At 39.3% G+C, this 19460-nt stretch overlaps 1 long non-coding RNA gene across 1 annotated transcript in view; it reads right to left on the bottom strand.

The window, feature by feature from the left end:
- The window catches only part of LOC106015783 (uncharacterized), a 121977-nt gene that overhangs the window by 31604 nt on the left and 70913 nt on the right, over positions 1 to 19460 (bottom strand). The window contains exon 3 of the long non-coding RNA XR_002400253.4: positions 18316 to 18411. This is a non-coding gene — a long non-coding RNA (uncharacterized lncRNA). The remainder of the gene's footprint in view (positions 1 to 18315; positions 18412 to 19460) is intronic.

The following is a 19460-nucleotide window of genomic DNA, read 5'->3' as shown; positions in this document are numbered from 1 at the left end:
AAAAGGAGGAGAAAAGAATGAAATTAAGAAATCTTTCAGAAAGTAGAGAAATTTATCTGAAAGGCTGTGATTAAGTTAGCCTAATTTTACCTTTTTTGACCAAGAATTGAAAGGGTGTTGGGGAAATTCTGTGCAAACACTGAACAATATTTCTTCAAGAACAAAAAATATCAATGGATTGTAGCCTTTGCTATCCTAGGTCCAAACTCTAGACCACCTAGCAAAGTCTGTGACCTTTAGCAGTACCCAATATCTAGGGAAACAGAAAAAAAGGACAATTAATTAGGTAAAATTACCAGGTTTAAAGTAATTCTAAATAGTAAATGCTAAGGCAGTGCTAATGCACTGCTACAGTAAAATTCTTTGGTTTTAATTATCCTTGGTTTTATTAGTGCATCTCCACTACCACAGCACTGAACACCTTCACCTCAGGAGGAACACGGATATATTAGCAGTTAAAAGTGCCATTAAGTATCAAGTGCTGTTAGCATTAAGGTGGGTTGTGTCATGATGTATTTTAGCACATGGTTAAACTCAGGATTTCTCATTTCAGCTTCTGTACTTGTATCACACTTGAAAGCAAAACAACGTTGCTTAGGCACCCACTGCAATTCTTTCAATTTCCCATTCCTGATCCCCAACTCCTAATTTTATCTCACCACCGTGGTGAGATAAAACTCTGCTGAGGGAAGAGCACAAGACCACAGCACAGATCCTGAGGCTGCTCCTCAGAACACATATCACCTCAGAAACAGAGCAATCTCAGCTCCCTTTCACCCATTAGAGGTATCTGCATCTGTGGCTGGTGGTATTACCGTAAGTGTCGAGGGGAGTGTAGATGTACATCCACGAAGTCACACCTGAGAGAACAGGCAGCATACAGACACAGCACACTTCCATATTCACTCACACTTCTACATGCAAGCTATAACCTTATTCCCTGAAATGGGCTTCTAAAATCCCACTAACCTCCAGCAAAACCAAGACTCTCTACATAAAGGATTCTTGAACTCTTATCTTCTTGAGCAGATATGAGGAAATTTCCACTTTTTTTTTCTTCCGTATTTTGCAATGGGATTCAGGCAGACTTCTTCAAAAATTTCACCTGGTGTGAAATAAAGAGTTTATTGTGTCTCCATCCCCTGGGATCACACAAAATATCAGCCTCCTATCAATCCCCCTCTTCTCTTTCCATCTCTTCTCTTGCACTCCCTTCTTAACCCCTCCCTGGCTCCTCTCTCAGCTCCCACTGTCCCAGACAGAGCAGCTAAAGACGTTAGCTGACAGACACAAAAGGCGGCAGAAATCAAATAAAAGGCAAATGCAGCAGCCGCAGGTCAGCCTTGTATAAATATTTATGCTGGAGGAAGACTCAGTGCCTGAGTAATGACCTTGTGGCTGGTATTAATAGAGATAATGTGAGTCTGTAAAGACATGCTGCCAGAGAGAGGGAGAGTTTGGAGGGTTATAAATCTCCACGTCAGGCTGCAATGCTAGCTGACCTTTACACCGCTCTCTCTCTTGCCTTCCATCTTTCTTTTTCTTTCTTTCAATAAAAGAAAGATTGGTAGACCACATTAGCAAGGGGTGGAGACCCAAAATCCAAAGCACTTGCACAAGAGAATTTGGACTTAAGTCAGAATTCTTACAGCAACAAACATCAGAGCAATGAATCCAATAGGCACACATTCACCTACGTGACACATACAGACCTGGGTAAACTCTTCCAGGTGCATGCTTGTGTGTTGCTCACAAGCCATGCTCAGAAGCATAGTTATATTTCCCATAACTTGTCAGAATGCATACATATTTGCATCTCTATATATGTGAATCTCCATATATATACAGCAACACGCCGGTATCACAAATATAATGCTCACAACAGTAAGATGCACTCTCATGCATATAGAATAAACAGGACAGAGGAGGGAGAACTGCAAATAACAGCTTCAGGGAAAAATTAAGATTATGCTGAGAGAGCTACAAGCCTCTTCTGAATTTCTGCTACATACAGACCTGAAACAGGAGGTTTCAGGAGCTAAGGCGGCAAGGGTTTCATCACTAACAGCTGAAACACCTCTGCAGAGATGTAACGTAGCTATGGATTCCTCACTGAAGTGTTTCCAGCAATGCCAGCATCAGGGCACACAAGCTGTAGTGTATAAAGCTCATGAAACCAAGAAATTAAGCCACACAAACACTGGAAAAGAAAGTAAATCTCAGTAAGAAGTGGGTCCTGGTGCCAGAGGCTGTATGACCGCAGCACAGACAGACCAGGCACACAAGCCATTAAGCGTTGCTGTCGATGGCGTTGCTAGACGTCAGCGCCTACAACTTGCACTGACATTTTCAACCCTGATTTCAGAGATAGAAAGGAACCGAAAGGCACACATATGCAGAGCTGTACTGAAAAGTCTGACTGTGGTAGGCATATCAAGCAAAACTACAGCTGATTACTGCAGTTGCAGAAAGAGGGGAGGTAGGAACAAGGTTTTGATCCAAGACACAGCACATGAACATTAAGCACTGCTGTCCCTTGTTAAGGGCTACTCCTACTGCCACCAAAGTTGTAGTGGAAATTTCCAAATGATTATGAAGTGACTAAGATTGAGCTCCAAAACAGCCACAATTCCCTCTTGGGTGAACATTACTGGGCCATTAGTCTCAAGTCCCTAGAAGATTAACCCTTTGACTTTCATCATGCATCATGGCATCTGTACTTAAATCAGGCATCCAGAAATGCATGCTATAGAAAACAGCAGCATTCAAACTAAAATTTAAGAGCTAAGAGGAGGAGGAGAGAAAATAGTTGCTCTGTGGTTTTCGCTGGCTTTCCTCTGTAACACTTGAGTAAAAAGAAAGCGAGAAACCACAGCAAATGTGCACAAAGTTCCATTTGGTAGGCACTTAGTCTTTAATATAGATTTATGCCTCTTGATATTTTTCTTCTGAAAAAAAAAAAAACAAAAAAACAAAAAACAGCCAAGCTTTATTAATATTTGATGGGGAAAAAAAAGTCATTTGGTAGAAACAGACTCCACAATCTTTTTAATTCAAACATCTAAATGACAATTTTGTTATTTTATTGTACACTGATTCAGAGTTGGAACTGGGTTCTGCTGGGTCACACACAAAACAAGATACAAAATGTCTGAGGTGGGGACAGGCCAAATCATGCTTTTGGTGTGGAGCTAGGCAGCTAGAAAGCTTTGAAACTCGGAAGTGCTACTGGACCAAGAGACTGGGTTTTGTAATGTCATTCTGAGGCCCATCAGTATCAGCTACCCAAGAAAATGTTTCATGAAGGCAGGCTGAAGAGATGCCACTGACTTTCTGAGAGAGGCAACAGAAGGCAGACAGAACCATATGAGGTTCCCTGGGGTCAGGCATCAGAACCAGAATGAGATTGGCACACAGAAGAACATCAATGAACTACTGCTCATTCACTGACAACACCGACATGACACTCCACCTAGACATAACTTAATCCTGGTTCTGTGGTATTTGCAACATGGGTATTTCCGTCAAACTCCACATAAGCCACCTCTGGTACACTTTTCTTGAGTTTCTGTTCACTTCACTTCTACACCAATGGTTTTCCTCGTTACTCTACCGCATTCAGGCACGTTTGATGCATACAGAAATCCTAAGCTACCATGGCAGAAGAGCTCTCAGTCACCCAGAATATTATAAGCTGTTCTGAAGTATTTCTCTGCCTCTTTTTTTTTTTTTTTGATAAAATCTTTTTATCAGAATCTACAAAATCTTACAGCATATGTGCAGTCTTTCTGTTCCTTACTTCATTCTACCTGAGTTCCATTCAAAAATTTGTATTGAAAACAAAAATAATTTCCAATAATCTTGTCCCTTCTGAAACAATATGTCACCACATTTTTGATCCATATTTCACCACTTGCATCATTTGGGATCCTGACTTTTTTCCCTACGAGGCATTCATTCCATGTAAGACTTGTTTTGATTTTTGAGCTATGTTGTGACTACCCTGCAGGCCAGAATTTGCAAGATCTTCCCTAATACACACAGACATTCCTAGCCCAGGGATATTTCAAGTAGTTACTACCTACATAGATGTCTGTGAAAGATCTGATCCTTTGGTTGGTATATAATATACGGTTAATGCCTAATTAGCCCATTCATGGATAATTCATGATTAGTTATTAACAAAAGCAAGAACAAACAAGAGCTATATGTTAAAGCTCTTAAATCATGGAACTAAACATGTCATACAAAAAGGAGAATGCATGATTTATTCAGGAAGGCAAATGTGGAGCCAGGCGACCACTGGGCAGCACAAAGCACCTCCACCCCAACAACCTCAGCTTGTCAGTCACCTGAGATGCACAGAAGTAAAAGCCTGATTAAAAGACAAGCACATACAGCAACTTCAGAAGAAGATCCAGGTTTGTGGCTTACCTCTGACTCTTCTGAATAGGCCTGTACAGAAGAGCATTGGATTGTAATAGAAAAATAAAGTGGCCCCAAGACATTTTGACTGAAAAGCTGACACACCAGTACATCTTAATGGATAGTTTAGGGACTAGGAAATACTACCTATATTTTTTGCCTGAAAAGGAGCTGGATGTCATCAGGCCTGTTACACACTAGTCTGCAAGCAGCAAGATAAACACACAAACACATCATCCAGGGACAAGAAGCATCAGTGGGTGAACACTGCCACCTCCAAACATTACGTCCCCTCTCATCAACATCATTCCCCTGTGTAAGCAATTCCAAATTCATCATAGCAGATACAGCAAAAATATCCCATGACATAGGAGGGTCCCTTGTGTAATTCAAGTATTTTATGCAAACTGGAAGAGCTCCAATCTGAAGAATTTTAGGAGCTCACCCCAAACCACCTTAAACCTTGAGATAAGACTTATTCTGAAAAGCTTGTGTGAATTATTCTGCACCTAACTCAAGTCAGGATCTGAGCAATGGAATAAAGCTCTCCTGTGCCTGTTTCATCATTTCTGAATCACACTTTTCTTTGGACACAGAAGTTTTATAATGTTTTAGATGGATGCTTGAGCAAGTATTGCGGAGGTTACTTCTCTCCTGCACAGCAATTTGCAAAGGGACTGCTCCTCAGGCAAAACAACAAAAAACCCTAAAGATCAAGAAAGGTTTCTCTAACGAGTTTAGGCAATTGCTGCATATCCCTTAACAGTTTTTGTTTGTTTGTTTGTTTGTTTTTTAAATAACATTTCAGGAAATAGAACCGCCATAGTATTTCAGTGACACACCACAGAACACAAATATATGCACATAGTCCCTGAGCAAATAAGCAGAGAGGAACAGAAGCAACCTGTGCAAAGATCACCCTATAGGCAGAAACGTCTCCATATAAAGTGGTTGCTGAGCAATTTCAAACAATGAATACATTCCTAAAATATGTCTACTTGTGCATAATTCATGAACAGAAACAAGCACTAAATCCATTGGATAAATTGTGGACTATGAATCGTTTGCCCTGCTCTAATTATAATTCCATTTCAGCCTACTAATGGTACTATAAACCATTTGAGTTTCACCCTTGTGGTTTATTGCCTCATTAGCTCTCCTTTGAAGTAATTAATGCTTTGTCAATTTACCTGAATAGAGCTCCCATGGTGGCTATGGGTCAGATCCAACCAACTTTATGCACCCAGCAGACCTGGAACTTCGGCTCAAGTGGAAGACTCCAAACTCTTTAGGACAGAGGCTTTCTATTTTCTCATCCATCCAACCCCCACCGCAACAGGCCATACCTACATCACTGATCACTAATTTTGAGTGCTACAATAACACACACTTGAACCTAGATATGAATGACTGCATTTATAGGACAATGATTTCAGGATTAATTACTAGGGGGAGGGGTGTTCACATTTCAGCCAGCACTTTGCAGTGATATGATCACTTTCCCTCATAAACCCTCTTGTGTAAACAACAGGCACTAGATCCTGGATTGGTTAGTCCAAAGTTAATATCATAAGTTCAGCTTCACTGAAAAAAAATCTTCTCATTCTCTATTCCTCTCTCTTACTCAGCTATCCAGAAAGCTCCCTGTTCTGCCCAACAGAGGGGAATCCTAGCCTTGGCACAAAATACACTTTTGAAAACTTAGCAAACCCCATCATTGGATTCAAACGGGACCACACGTGAGAAATTCAATAAACATCATTTGTCAGAAGCCTTTGTCGGCTCACAGCTGTATTTATTTATAGGCTCCCTTGTTATTTATAGGCCCTTGCGCTCTATATAAAAGCTTTGCAAAGGAAAAGTGGTCATGATGCAGGGGGAAGGGAAGGCCAACTGTTTTGCTGCTTATACCAACACCAGAGTCTCTTTTCTAAGGAGAACAACCAGCTGAGCACCTACTTCATTTCCCATCCCCTTCATGTGGGCAGTGGAGCCAATGATCATCAAAGCCAAGTCAAACTACTTGCAATTGAGTTACAAAAAGCATTGTAAGAACTATACTGGCTTAAGAGTTCTCCAAACATGGAATGCTGCAGACTCCTACTGAAGGTAAATAACCTCTGTAGATGATACCTAACATAGGATCTTCTCATTCAATAACAGGAACTTTTGTACCACAAACATCTCTCCTGCCACCCAGTTTAACAACACAAAGCTCAGCTGACTTTATCTTGTGAAGGATGAAGTGCATAGCTCTACACTGAGTCCTGATTATCTGTTTTGTATCAGACCCTTGGGTTCAAGTTTTCAAATGCAGTTTCATAGGATCTCCTCTAAATGTTGTCTCCATTACTATTACTTCCAAGACATTTTAAAATTGCATCCTTGTGTTCATAATACCTACTAAAGATTAAAATTACAGAACAATTCAAATCTACTTAATCTCCTAAGTAGAATTGATGTTACTTAAATTTGTGCACTCTGAACTTTAAAATTAGATTATAACCTCCCTTGATCTGAGGGTTTCATTCTCCCTGTAAAATCCAGATTAGAACACTCAAGTTTCAAGTTCAAAGAATTGTTTTGGCTTTAGAAGATGTTTTATTGAAGGACTCATGTTTTGCTCTCTTGAGGAAGGTTTGTTTGTTTATTTTTAGTGGGGAGACCACAGTATTAAATTATGAAAGTACGTATAACTGATATTGCACATTTGAAAAATGCTTTGTTTCAAACAATGCTTCAAGGCTCATGGATTCACAGCTGAGAATAGCAGCTGGTAAGGATGGCAGCATGAAGCAAGCATTTATGCCTACACTATATTTCTTGGCTTGAAGTCTTGTTAAGCACTTATGCTTTCCTTACTGACTTAGAACAGCTACAGTGGATCAGATCAACAATATACAATTAAAAAAAAAAGTCATATTAAGAATTGTTTGAAACCGAAAGATGATCAACAACAGAGTTTAAGCAAGTCAGAAGCACAATAAAATAGATCCTATTCTGCCAGGCTTCTTATGAGGACTTAATAAGACAATCAAATTACATTTCCAATGTGAACATATGAAACAAGATTTTTTGAAAACACCCTTTTTAAAATAAAAAAAAATAATAAATGTTTATGATATTCAAAGACTGACTTCTTCTTCTAATAAGAAAAGGCCCAAAATTCTACTAGGGTTCTCAGTATGCTCCAGTGATGTTCTGACTTTTTTTCCAAGTCACAGTGTCTTATAATAATGTAAGATGGATGACTTGAAGCAGTACTATCACGTGTTCCATTGCAAGCCTGACAAAAAGAATACAGAGCAAACAAGAAACCAAAAAGAGAATGGGCACCAAGAACTTGTAAATTGCATACACTATACAGAAGCGCCCACCTGCAAAACCTAGCGAACCGCATATGGACACCTGGGAAGGTCATATGGCTGGCAACTTGGGCCAATCAGTGATGTTTTGAAAGGGAAAGGATTAGTAAACATCCCTGTAAGAAAAAAACTGACTTTCTAATGGAACTAAACTTTTAAATATATGGAACCATAAAAAATAATAGTACTTGGGTATGAAGCTCTGGATGTGAATATATTTCAATTCCAATGCTGCATAGATTAGCATTAAATTTAAAGGACATTTATGCCCTTCCTAGCTAGTCAGCATATCTGTACCTAAATATAAAATTTTACATTTCTCAAATTAAGTTTAGGTCTTACAAAGTCCTGTATAAATTGACCTTACATTGCAACAGGGACGTTATTAATGTTTGTCCCATCAGTGCTGTCATTATTTCTGTATTTCCAAATAAATTAATATCTCAAAATGGCAACAAGTCTATGAAAACTTAAAACAAGGAGGCCAAAGGGGAAAAAAAAAAATACCTGTTATTAGACTGAACAGGTAAAACATAAGCAGAGTTCACTGCCTGTTCATCTGAAGTATCTGTAAGACTTGCAGATGATTCTACCACACATGACTAACACAGTCTCTTTAAATTCATGGCAAAAGGTAACAAATTCCATCTTACCATTTGCGACGTGTAAAATAAAGAGTGATGCTGTGATTTGGAATGAAGCAGTCTCCTTAAGGAACAGAGAGAAACAGAGAGGAATGAAAGTATCTAAAACCTATCTGGGAACGAGTGGGGGTTTGTTGCGGTTTAACCCAGCCAGTAGCTAAACACCACACAGCCATTCGCTCACCCTCCCCTCTCCCTCTCTGGGATGGGGGAGAGAAACAGGAAAGTGAAGCCTGTGAGTTGAGATAAAGACAGTTGTTTAAAACAGAAAAATAACAATAATAATAATAACAATAATGATGATAATAGTACTACTAATAAAAATGTGTACAAAACAAATGATGCACAATGCAATTGCTCACCACCCACTGACCGATGCCCAGTTTAACCCCGAGCAGCCCAGCATCCCCCACCCCAGCCAGCCACCCCTATATATTGTTCAGCATGACGCCCTGTGGTGTGGAATACCCCTGCGGCCAGTTTCGGTCAGCTGTCCTGGGTCTGTCCCCTCCTAGCTCTTGCTGCACCCCCAGCCTGCTTGCTGACAGGACAGAGCGAGAAGCTTAAACGTCCTTGGCTTAGTGTAAACACTGCTCTGCAACAATTAAAACATCAGCATGTTATCAGCACTCTTCTCATCCTAATCCAAAACACAGCACCCTACCAGCTACTAGGAGGAAAACTAACCCTGTCCTAACTGAAACCAGGACAGGGTTCTATTTCCAGTGACTTGCCTTTGTATTTCTCACAGTGTTTCACGCCCCTGATCCTTTGTCACACTTTTAATTCAGGCCTTAGTTCAGATCATCAGTAAACGCTGTCAGCTACTGGCTGACACTGTAAGCCTACAGATACTTCGGGGTTACTTGCAGCCAGAGATCCAACCAGAAATTCAAATCTAGACCCACATAAAACTATTCTGAAGCCCAGAAACACAACAACCAACGGGCCTGAACTTTGTTACTGAATTTGCTTGTTCTGTAACTGAATTTCTCTTTGTTGGTTCAAAGAAAACCTAAAGTGATACTGTGTTCCATTTAGAAAAAAAGATGTAAATCTAGTGGATGTTTTTTCCAGCCCAGTATTAGCCATATAATATAAATCCCAAAGTTACTGAACATGCAGAGGTAGGGTAAGAAGGGAAATTCCCAGACCTTCTACTTAAAACATATCACAAGGAAGGTTAGGAGAACAAAAATAAAATAAATTTAAAAATATATATATTAATTTGTATTAATTTTTTTTTAAACACACCCCATGCACAGTATTTAATTCAATATAGCCACGGAGAATTCTCATTACTCTTCAGCTCTTGACTTCATCAAAGAAAAATCAGCATTGTACAAATCAGCACAGCCTTGTTATGGCTCCATTAATAACAAATCATAGCTGATAAGGAACTGAATCATTGATTAATCAAACAATAAATCCATTTTGGGGTTTCCACTAAAGATTATGCAGTTGTTTGAGAAATTAAGAGGACAAAATAAAACAACCATATCATTGCCTCACTGAGCACGCTAAATTCTGGACATCCTTGTCCTTAAGTTCATTTACTGCATATAGGAACTACAGTAGGAAGAGTATTCTTAAAGAAGAAACTCTAGTTCAAGATGTACTCCACAACGTGTACCTTAAAGGATCAATGAGAAATCAGAAACTGCATTGCATGGTAGCTCTACCCAGAGCATCTTGAGTGATGAAGGAATGTCAGTGTCATAGAACAAGAAACTATTTTGCACACATCAATAGATGCATTCTTTCCAGTAGGCAGGTGGCTTGCACTGTAGCATAGTGTTGCCTTGCCTATGGACTGCTCCCTTTTGAAAGGTCATTAAATACTTTTGAAGCAGACGCTGGTTACCCTCAAAAAAGAAAATTTTTTAAAAGACTGTGGTTGGAAATACCCTAACGTCAACATCTAGAGCTGCTCTCAGCGAGGTAGATACTGACCTTAGCTACCATTGGTTGAAGTCAGATGAGCTGCTCCTGTGAGCCAGACTCTGATGTCAGTCTCACAAGGGTAAATCCACAGCAACTCCACTGAAGCAGTTGGCTACACTCCAGATATACCCTAATGGGACTAAAATCACAGAACTGCTTTCTGCTAAGAAACTGTTTTGGCTTACTTTGTATACATCCCATTGAATTAGAATTACATCTCCCTGCCTTTCCCTTCCCATTAGACTGATTTCCATGAAAACAGAATCTTTGTTCCTTAAGGATTACGGATTTCTCTTTGGCCAAAATATGTCAAGCCTTGTTCTTCCAGAAACTTAGTGGCAGTTCCTGCATTCCCTACTGCTTGTAACCGTTGGCAGAAATTGGCAGCAACACACAAACATTCTTTGCTTGGGATGTGGGAGGGTAGGAGCACTGTTTGAAGAAATATTGGCTGGTAAGCCTTCATGCTATTTTTGGCAGGTGTGCATTTTGCTGAAACAAAAGGCTTAAGCAGGCTCTCCTGGAGCAGTGTGGCCTGTGATGTTACATGGTGAGTGAAATATCAGAAGGTCTTGATATGTTTGTTCAACAGTAGAAAGGATTCATTTTATAATGGCTGTTTCTGGGCTTGCAAACAGCATGACAGAGAGTTCTGCATGAGGGGTTGTAAAGCAAATATGTTCCCTCAATGAATTATTGAATCCAAGGCATTTGTAGCCATGCCCCACAGAAAGAGAGTATCTGTACTGATGGCATCTTATGGACATGGCTCGTCCCAGTTTCAATATCCATATTTACATGCACTGCTGCAAATGCCATGTAATATCTCCACTCACCATGGTAAAAATTCTGCTCCCAGACTGAACATTTGAGAGTAAGTGCGGCACTTCCTATCACCATTTCTTTTCCATGCCAGCAGTTTCTCAGCATGATTCTTTACACAAGTTTAAGCAGCCAGAGACTTAAGAGCTTCCTCCCTCCCATTCAGTCCTGAATTGGATGGGCATACTTGGAAAACCAAAGCAGAAATTCACAGTTCCAGGAATCTGAAAGTCAGTCACAGGATCCTAAAGCCGAAAAGACAAACAAACAAAAAGCAGCCAGTAACTTTGAATTCTGAAAAGAAAGAAGTGGGAGTTATATTAATTTGCCTCCTGTTTTCCCATCCATTATCACACTTACGGAGCACATTTTCAGGCTATTCCTTTCAGGCTACAACCAGGAAGACTAGAAATTTGACTCTTTAGTTAACGATAAGATTTTAATAAAATTCCAGAATGCGACACACCCCATATACTGAAAAGATTTGATAACACTAAGACAAATGCAAATCTAACATCACCTTTTCTTGTGAAGTCAGTAGAGATGACAGTAGCTCATGTGGACTCAATTTTCTTTGGTCTGCATACACTACAGGGTAATCAAATCATTCCAGATTCACATCTGGAATCAGACAGAAGTTATTTACTGAGAGATCTGAGTTTGAAGCCTCAGCACTAACCTTGTTACCTAACTTTGTCTTCTCCTCCTCACTTAACCACTGGTAGGAGAAGAAAGAAAACAAGGGGACAACAATGCATGGGGGACTGGAAATAAAAACACTGAAGTAGATGGCAGTATCGTCTCTTTTTCTACCATCCGGATAGAAGGATGGTAGAAATTACCATCCTGGTTTCTACCAGGAGTTGTTGTCTGCACTCTACCCCACCAGGGGAACTAAACATCACCGTTACGGAATTGACAAATAACTCTCCAGTAGAAATTACAAGGGCAAAAGGAGGCAGAATGCAAGAGGAAGAGCTCAAGCTGTATATTTAAGCCACATGCAACTGCCAATGGATTTTTAATGGCCCCCCAAGGAAGTAGCCACTGTCTGAGATCCTTTAATGATAGCAATTGCTGGTCATCCATGCATTTGGTCACGAGTTTGTTTGCCTGTCAAATAAACAACACTATTTTCTGAACCTGCTTCCCCACCCCAGAGATAAAGGATAGAGACTTGGGAAGTACTAACATGCTTGTTATCTAGAGCATCAGATTCGAACAGAAGTTACACCGACATGACTACTGGTTTTCTGAACCTCCTTACCCTGTGCTAATCACATCTGGGGTCTTCAATACTCCTTTACTATCAACTGGACCAATTTCAAGCTTCATCTTTAACCAAAAATTAACAACAAAAAGTCAATTTAATCAGGTACCATAACTTAATAGGGAAGAACAAACAAAGAAAGGGAAGGCAAGACAATCAGCAACATTTTTTGTTTGGAAGGAAAACACTCTTAAGAGGAAAATGAAATTCATAGAGATGTTTAAAAAAAAAAAAAAAGTTGCTTTTCATATGTAACTGACTTTTCTAAAGCACAGGAAACCTCTCCTTCCTAAAGACTTATCTTCTGTCCTTGCTATCTCCAAATCTCTTGTCTTCTCTTGAGCACTTGAGATGAAAAATTAAGAGAATCTGTTGCAAACCATTGCTTACATCATCATTCACAAGAATTTGCTTGCAATACTACACAGCATAATGTCCCCAATCACAGAAATTAAGTTGTAGTGGCAGGAAGAAGCATTATGCAATCAAATGTCTGTACAACTAATTCTAGATTTTGAGATACACTCAAAGCAAAAAATCCAAACCAAGAAGAAGAGAGGGCAAGTAGAGAAAAGACTTAGATTTTAAAAGTTTATCTTGGAAAAGATAAATCACAAATGCCCCACATTATTAAAAAACCATATTAAATACCATTAAAAAAATCTCAAACTGTTTCTGTATTTTGCAGGACAATAGATAAAATACTTTAACATATTGTAGCAGCAACCTCTATTAGGATTACCATTTTAAAAAAAGCATACAGACATCGCATTTGTTTCTTCCTTTTCAGCACGTTACTTCTAAGCTAGCACTTGCTGCTGGAAGAAAGCAGATGAAAGAGTTCATTTACCACCATGTTAAGCCTGCCTCAAATACAATTTCTGGCAAAGGTTCCCTAACAAGAGTGTTCAAGGAAGCTGATCCAACAACACAATGAACTTGCAACCAGTTAGTATCATAACGCCTCAAGTCAGAGTCAGAGACCTCTTTGTCTAAAAAAGCTTAAGCTCCTTTTGTTTGAAGAAAAGACTTATGCATACATTTTCAAAAGTACCAAAGCAATTAAAACACAAGCTCCTTTTAAATTCATCAACCCACACCATGCAAGCCACTTCTTATGCATCTCTTCCCTAAAGCTAGCCACAGTGTTGCTTGCTATTAGCTAAGTAAAATCCTTTCAGACGTAAATTTACAAGCAATCCACCTCTCCTGGGCTCGTTGATAAGGATCAGACCCTTGGAAGAGCACAGAGGAAGCATGCATCTTGAGACACTAAGAGGTGGTTCTGCAGCTGCTATAAGAAATGAGGGAAGAATAACGCAACCAGCAACTTTCTTGGCAAACCTTGACTTTAACCTCTGCTGGTGTGTTTGCTGCGCCAGAGGCAAGGTGGCAATCATACTATTTCCTCACCTTGCAGGGGTGTTGGGCTAGTTAGCTAATGTCTTCATAGTACAAAGTAAATGCTGACTATTATTATTGGCATATTATGTACTACCAAGTCCCTCTGCTCAGTAGGACAGGCAACGCTAAGTGGGAAATTGCAAAAGTAACAGCTAAAAGCTTATTCACTTTACAAGTTACCTCAATGTTTTTCTTTCCAGCTGTCAAACTGCTTTATAAGAAGCAGTTCATCTAAGCAACCCTCACCCTTTACAATTTGGTTTTGTTTGCTTCCTAACCTGGAAACGGGTGTCTCTTGTCTTTATTTCATTTCCAAGTCAAGCCTGAAAAGAAAAATGCTTGCAGAAAATCCTATAATTACCGGATCTGATTTTCATTTGAACTTTGATTCTTTCGTATAGTACCAACAGCTTTCCAAATTCAATGAAACTAATGTAATTACAATTTATATGGAAGAACAAGTGGGAAAGTTTTTGAAGGATATATATTATAGACTCTATGTCCATAAGAGAAAAATGTACTTACAGGATAGGCACACAGTGATTGGATCTGTAATAAATGAACCAGCTTTTCTGAGGAACCCAGACTCTATTTGGGAATTAAAGTAAGTGGCTAGCTTTTCTAACTTCCCTAGCTTCTTCCATGCTGAGCAATTTTGATTATCTGGCCATAAAAATGTCTCAGTGAGAACTGCTGGGTGCCAAGCACTTTTGGAAATCTGGGCTCAATTGTGGGCTCTCAGCATTTAAGAAACCACTAGCTCCAAATGTAAACAGCGGTTGTATGAAGCAGTGGGTGAGGGCTATATAAGAAGCATGTACAGGTCTCAAAGTACGCACATTTTCTCAGTTTCCCTTAAATACTCTGATCTATACCCTCCTTTCTGCACATTACTGCGTAAACAGACATAACCATGTTGCAAATCTTTCTACTGAAATAAAAACAAACCTCAAAATAAGCTAAAATGTGTCCTAAATGCTTTCTGCTTCAATGCATAGTCTCTTAGGAAAAATATGATGATGCTCCTTAATAATGGTCCACCTTCATCTAAACGTTGCAATGCTGGTGCCAGCAGAGGCTGAACTTAATTACCATGACAGGAGGAGCCACAGAGTCAGTAAAAGCTAGATTATGATGGATAGAATCCATCACATAAGCGACATGTCTTTCCAATCCCACTCGAAAAAAAATAATCCTCAGTAAAGTAATCATTTGATTGGAAATAACAAACACTGTCTCTAGCACTAAGTGTGTGTTTATGAGACAACACCAACACCTTTTCCTATTTTATTTTTTTTAAGCAATCATAGGACTGCTTGGATGTTCTCTTCAGAGGAAGTTACTGGGTTGTTTAGACATCTATTCACCACAACCCTAATTCTCTGAACAGATCTGGTAATGCCAAACGATTGGCTCAATGTTGACATTCAAAGACTGTCTCGTCAATCCCCACTCGTGCACTCCCTCCTGCTAGTCTCAGGAAATACACCGTTGCCTGTTGCTTCATGCTGTTTGGGGAGATATTGTACAACACTGCTGTCTTGAGGCCTACAGACACGAGAGCTCCAAGGCTTTACTAAGTATGTCCTAGGATTGCACTTCCCAGAATTTCTGAAAAAAAAAAGGCTGAACAGTTCATAGGACCACTCAGATTAGCAGTGCTTCTCTGGGAACACTGGTATATCTCGATCCCCAGAGAAGAACAAACCACAAAGTCAGTTCAGCAGTAATGACTACCCTTTAGGTCAATCCTCTGCAAACACATGCTAGAAAAATTTTGTTTGTAGGTAAAGAAAATGTTATGAAGTGTTATGCCCCTCCACCTCTGTATAAGTGTCTATTCTGTCAGTGTACACGTAGCCTTGCTGATAAGGCTCTTGTGGCACTGTGAGACATGTAATCAACACACAGAAATGAAACCACATGATCTATAAGACCAACGGCATAAAAATTTGTGAGTAGTCAAGGAAAAAACATCTCAGAAAACTGTTTGTAAGCAACCCACAAGCTGAAATACGTTTATATGCAACATTTTTTGAATATTTTCCAATGACATGTATGCTTGTAAAAACACTTATGGAATATTTACAGACAAAATTTGCCAGCTTTATCACATCATTTTGTTTGCAAGCAGTTTTTCCAGCTCAATTTGCAGCCACATTACAGTAATGTTGGACCTAACTCCACCACCTTTAATCATTTACAAGAAAATGAACAAATTCCAACTGATTCAGAAAGCTGCAAGGTAAACAGTCCCAGTCACTTTATGAAGAGGATACTTTCTACTAATCCTACATGCTAGTTACTTTCATTTTGTAAGAAGAAAACGAGTTTGAACTGTTGCTCAGTGCCCCAAGGGACTTTGTAGCTTTGTACAGATGCTGCTAATCTCAATGGTTAGGCCAGAATCACAAAAAGAAATCAAACACCCCACACAGACACAGCTTCATTAAACATTAAATTAAACTGGCATTAATTAGAAAAGCATTGATTAGTAATTTAATGAGAACGATGGACACACAGAAAACAAGGTGAAACAGGAAGACAAAGAAAAAGGCATGAGTGGCAAAAGAAAGGAAGAGTGGCATAAAACATTTTCTTCAATTGCTTTCCATGCTCTTCAGAAGGGAATACACAATTCAATGAAGTAACATTTGAACAAAGAGGGTATTTTTGTTCCAATAAACGCTTCATTTCCCTCAAATCTGGATGGCAATGCTTCCTCTTTCAAAAGTGCCTCCTATTGATTCATAATAGTTAATCCCCTCATTTTTAGGTGACTCTTGTCTTTGCAAAGAAAAAAAAAAAAAAAAAACAGGAAAAAGGTTTTTGTTTCTTATTTTGCTTCCCGCACTGTTCTCTGAGAGCTTACAGAAAATGCATTCCTATCTGTAACAATATTTCTAACAACTGCAATTTATATGTGCTAATAGAAACACTGGAAACATGCAACTTTTACACATATGACTTTTTCTAAATTAAAACAATGAAACTTCTGTTGTGAAAGCTTTAGCCAAGGTTTGTTTGCTCCCCTCTTCTCCACCCTTGAGCCCCCTGCCTCTCTTCCTCTTCAGGTGCTTAAGAAATCAAGTGGCTGTTTTGTGCTTCAGTGTAGTAGCTTGTAACGCAAATGGATCACATAGTACAGATTATGCCCTTTAGGCCTTTACAACACAAAACATTTTTTCCTTTTTAACTGTATAAACCAAACATTTCTTCGAAGCACAACTATTATTAAGCTACACCAAACCCTTCTAATCTGTATCAGCTAGAAACCAGTCATATGCCAGAAGAGCACTGGTGCACTCCCACTCACCAGCTTTAATTAGTATGAGGAAACTGTCTGAAGTTCAAGTGTACAAAGCGTTTGGAAATTTTCACTTCCTAACACTGCAAGCTGTTCACAACACTGTCTGGTGGATAGAAAGGGCTCCTAGACAGCAATATGCACTTACGTGCAGACTGCAACGAATCTGAATGTGTTCCACAATTGATTACAAGCATGTGCAGTCAGCTTAGGGTGCTGAGAACGCGTCAGGCTTATTCTCTGTCTGTTTAGATCACCCAGTGCGGTACATCCTACCCTGCAGTACAACACAGCAGCTGTGTTTGTGGTGCCCATGGACATTCAGCAACCACAGCAAAAGTAGCATTCCGGCAAGGCTGCTGAATGTCAGGAAATCCTGGGCAAACAGGCAAAGCACAGAGTTCCTTTCTACTTATAAACAAAACTTCTGGGCAAATCACATATACGGTAGCCCACACTTACCTGTTCTAGCTCCCAGCTACAAGTCTTAAGTGGTCACCACTGATGAAAGCAGCACTTTGCAACCCAGGACCTACTGGCCCTTGCACGTAACCTTGGTTTTTGTCAAAAGTTTGCATTCTGCTCCATTTTGCACAAAAGGCCAGATTTTCAGAAAGGCTTAGCTGATATTTAGGTTGCGGGATTACAACATAGATTTTCTGAATGAACTAAACCCATCTGATGAATCCTGGGTGGAGAAAATACACTGAATCCTTACTTTATTTACCTAGATGAGAATTGAAGCCTTCAGAAAATCTGTTTTTCTAAGACAGGATGGCAGTCAGAAAAGTACTTTAGTTCGGTCTAAGACAAAAACAAACTATTCTGAATCAGGTCTGCCTAAGAGCAGTTTAGCTTCCAACTTCTACTAGACCAGAATTTTCAAGTCACCAGCATGAGCTGATTTTACAAACTGATTATTAGAAGAGATTATCTTTTCCCACTTCATTGCATTAAACAGCATAAAATCATTGCAAGTCCCATAAAATTTAAAGGATTAAGAAATAAGACTTTGAACTGCTCTGTATTCTTCCAGTGCAATGTTAACTCCTAGGCTTTACCCTAGAAGTAGCTGCACTTTAGAAGCGACTGGTACCCTACATGATCTTGGTCTACACGGAGTGGCTGCAGTACCTTTTTCTCAGGAACGAAAGCAATGACTCCCACAGTGGCTGGACAGTCCTGAGCAGAAATCTGCTGAGCTCCATACTCCTTCCATTCTGAGAAGACCTATTGATACAAGAAAATTCCCACTATTGTTTCCAGCATTAAACATCACACAGACTTTCAGTAGATTTCTAGGAAGATGAGGACAGAGAATACCACAGGGAACAGAGATTTTCTCTATTCCCCACCTCTCCCTGTGAGCTTTTATCACTAACTTCTCACACAGATAGACTTCCACCGTTCTTAGGCCCACTGCACTCTCTCTCACTTAGCTGTCTGACAGCCCTTTCTGTCCTGCTCAGTTCCCCTTCACATTGCCTAGAAGAACAGTCCATGCAACTACAAGGGTTTAAACCTGCACATACTTTCTATCACAAGCGCAGATGAACACATACCAAATCTTCTTCTTTAAACTTAGAACCATTACAAACAATGGTAATTTTATTAGTAAAGGTTTTTGTTTGTTTTTGCACCATCAGTGCAAGCATGTCTGTATCACTAAAAAGAATCATATGCACAGAAAGTGATATGGTTATTAAAATGTCCTAGTGTTGATTTGTTTGGTTTCATTTAATTTTGTTTGATTGTTATGCCAAGAGAATAAGAAATGCAGCTATCCACTCTGTGCACTTTTTCATCCTAGACATGTTAGGTCAGAGTCATAATCTTGAGAATGGTTCTAGATTTTTAAAATTATATTAATACTTATTAATAATAAATGTTATGGAATTATATGCAGTATTAATTAGAGGCTCATTGTGGGCACAGAAGAGATTTTATGGGATGTGCTATATTTATGTATGGACATTAGTGACAGGCAAAGATAAAAGGCAAGACTATTTTTAGAGCCCACAGAAGATAAAAATTGTGAATGTACATATACATGAGTGTATGTGCCTATACAAGACATGCAGAAGGAATTAGTGACCATCAGCATGATCATCAAGAGACAATTCAGGGCATCTTTGGAATCCTTTACAGCATGAGTTTCACTGTTCAAAAATATAAATTATCCCAAGCCACTAGCAGCCTTCCAAAATTCAATATTACACATTCTTACAGTTTCAGTGTGTAAGACTCCATTTTTTTCCAACCTTTAGTCCTGCACGTCA

Source organism: Anas platyrhynchos, chromosome 16 (genome assembly GCF_047663525.1).
Source record: "Anas platyrhynchos isolate ZD024472 breed Pekin duck chromosome 16, IASCAAS_PekinDuck_T2T, whole genome shotgun sequence".
Taxonomy (NCBI): Eukaryota; Metazoa; Chordata; class Aves; order Anseriformes; family Anatidae; genus Anas; species Anas platyrhynchos.
Note: the sequence above shows the minus strand (reverse complement) of the source record. Positions and strands in the feature narration are given on the sequence as shown.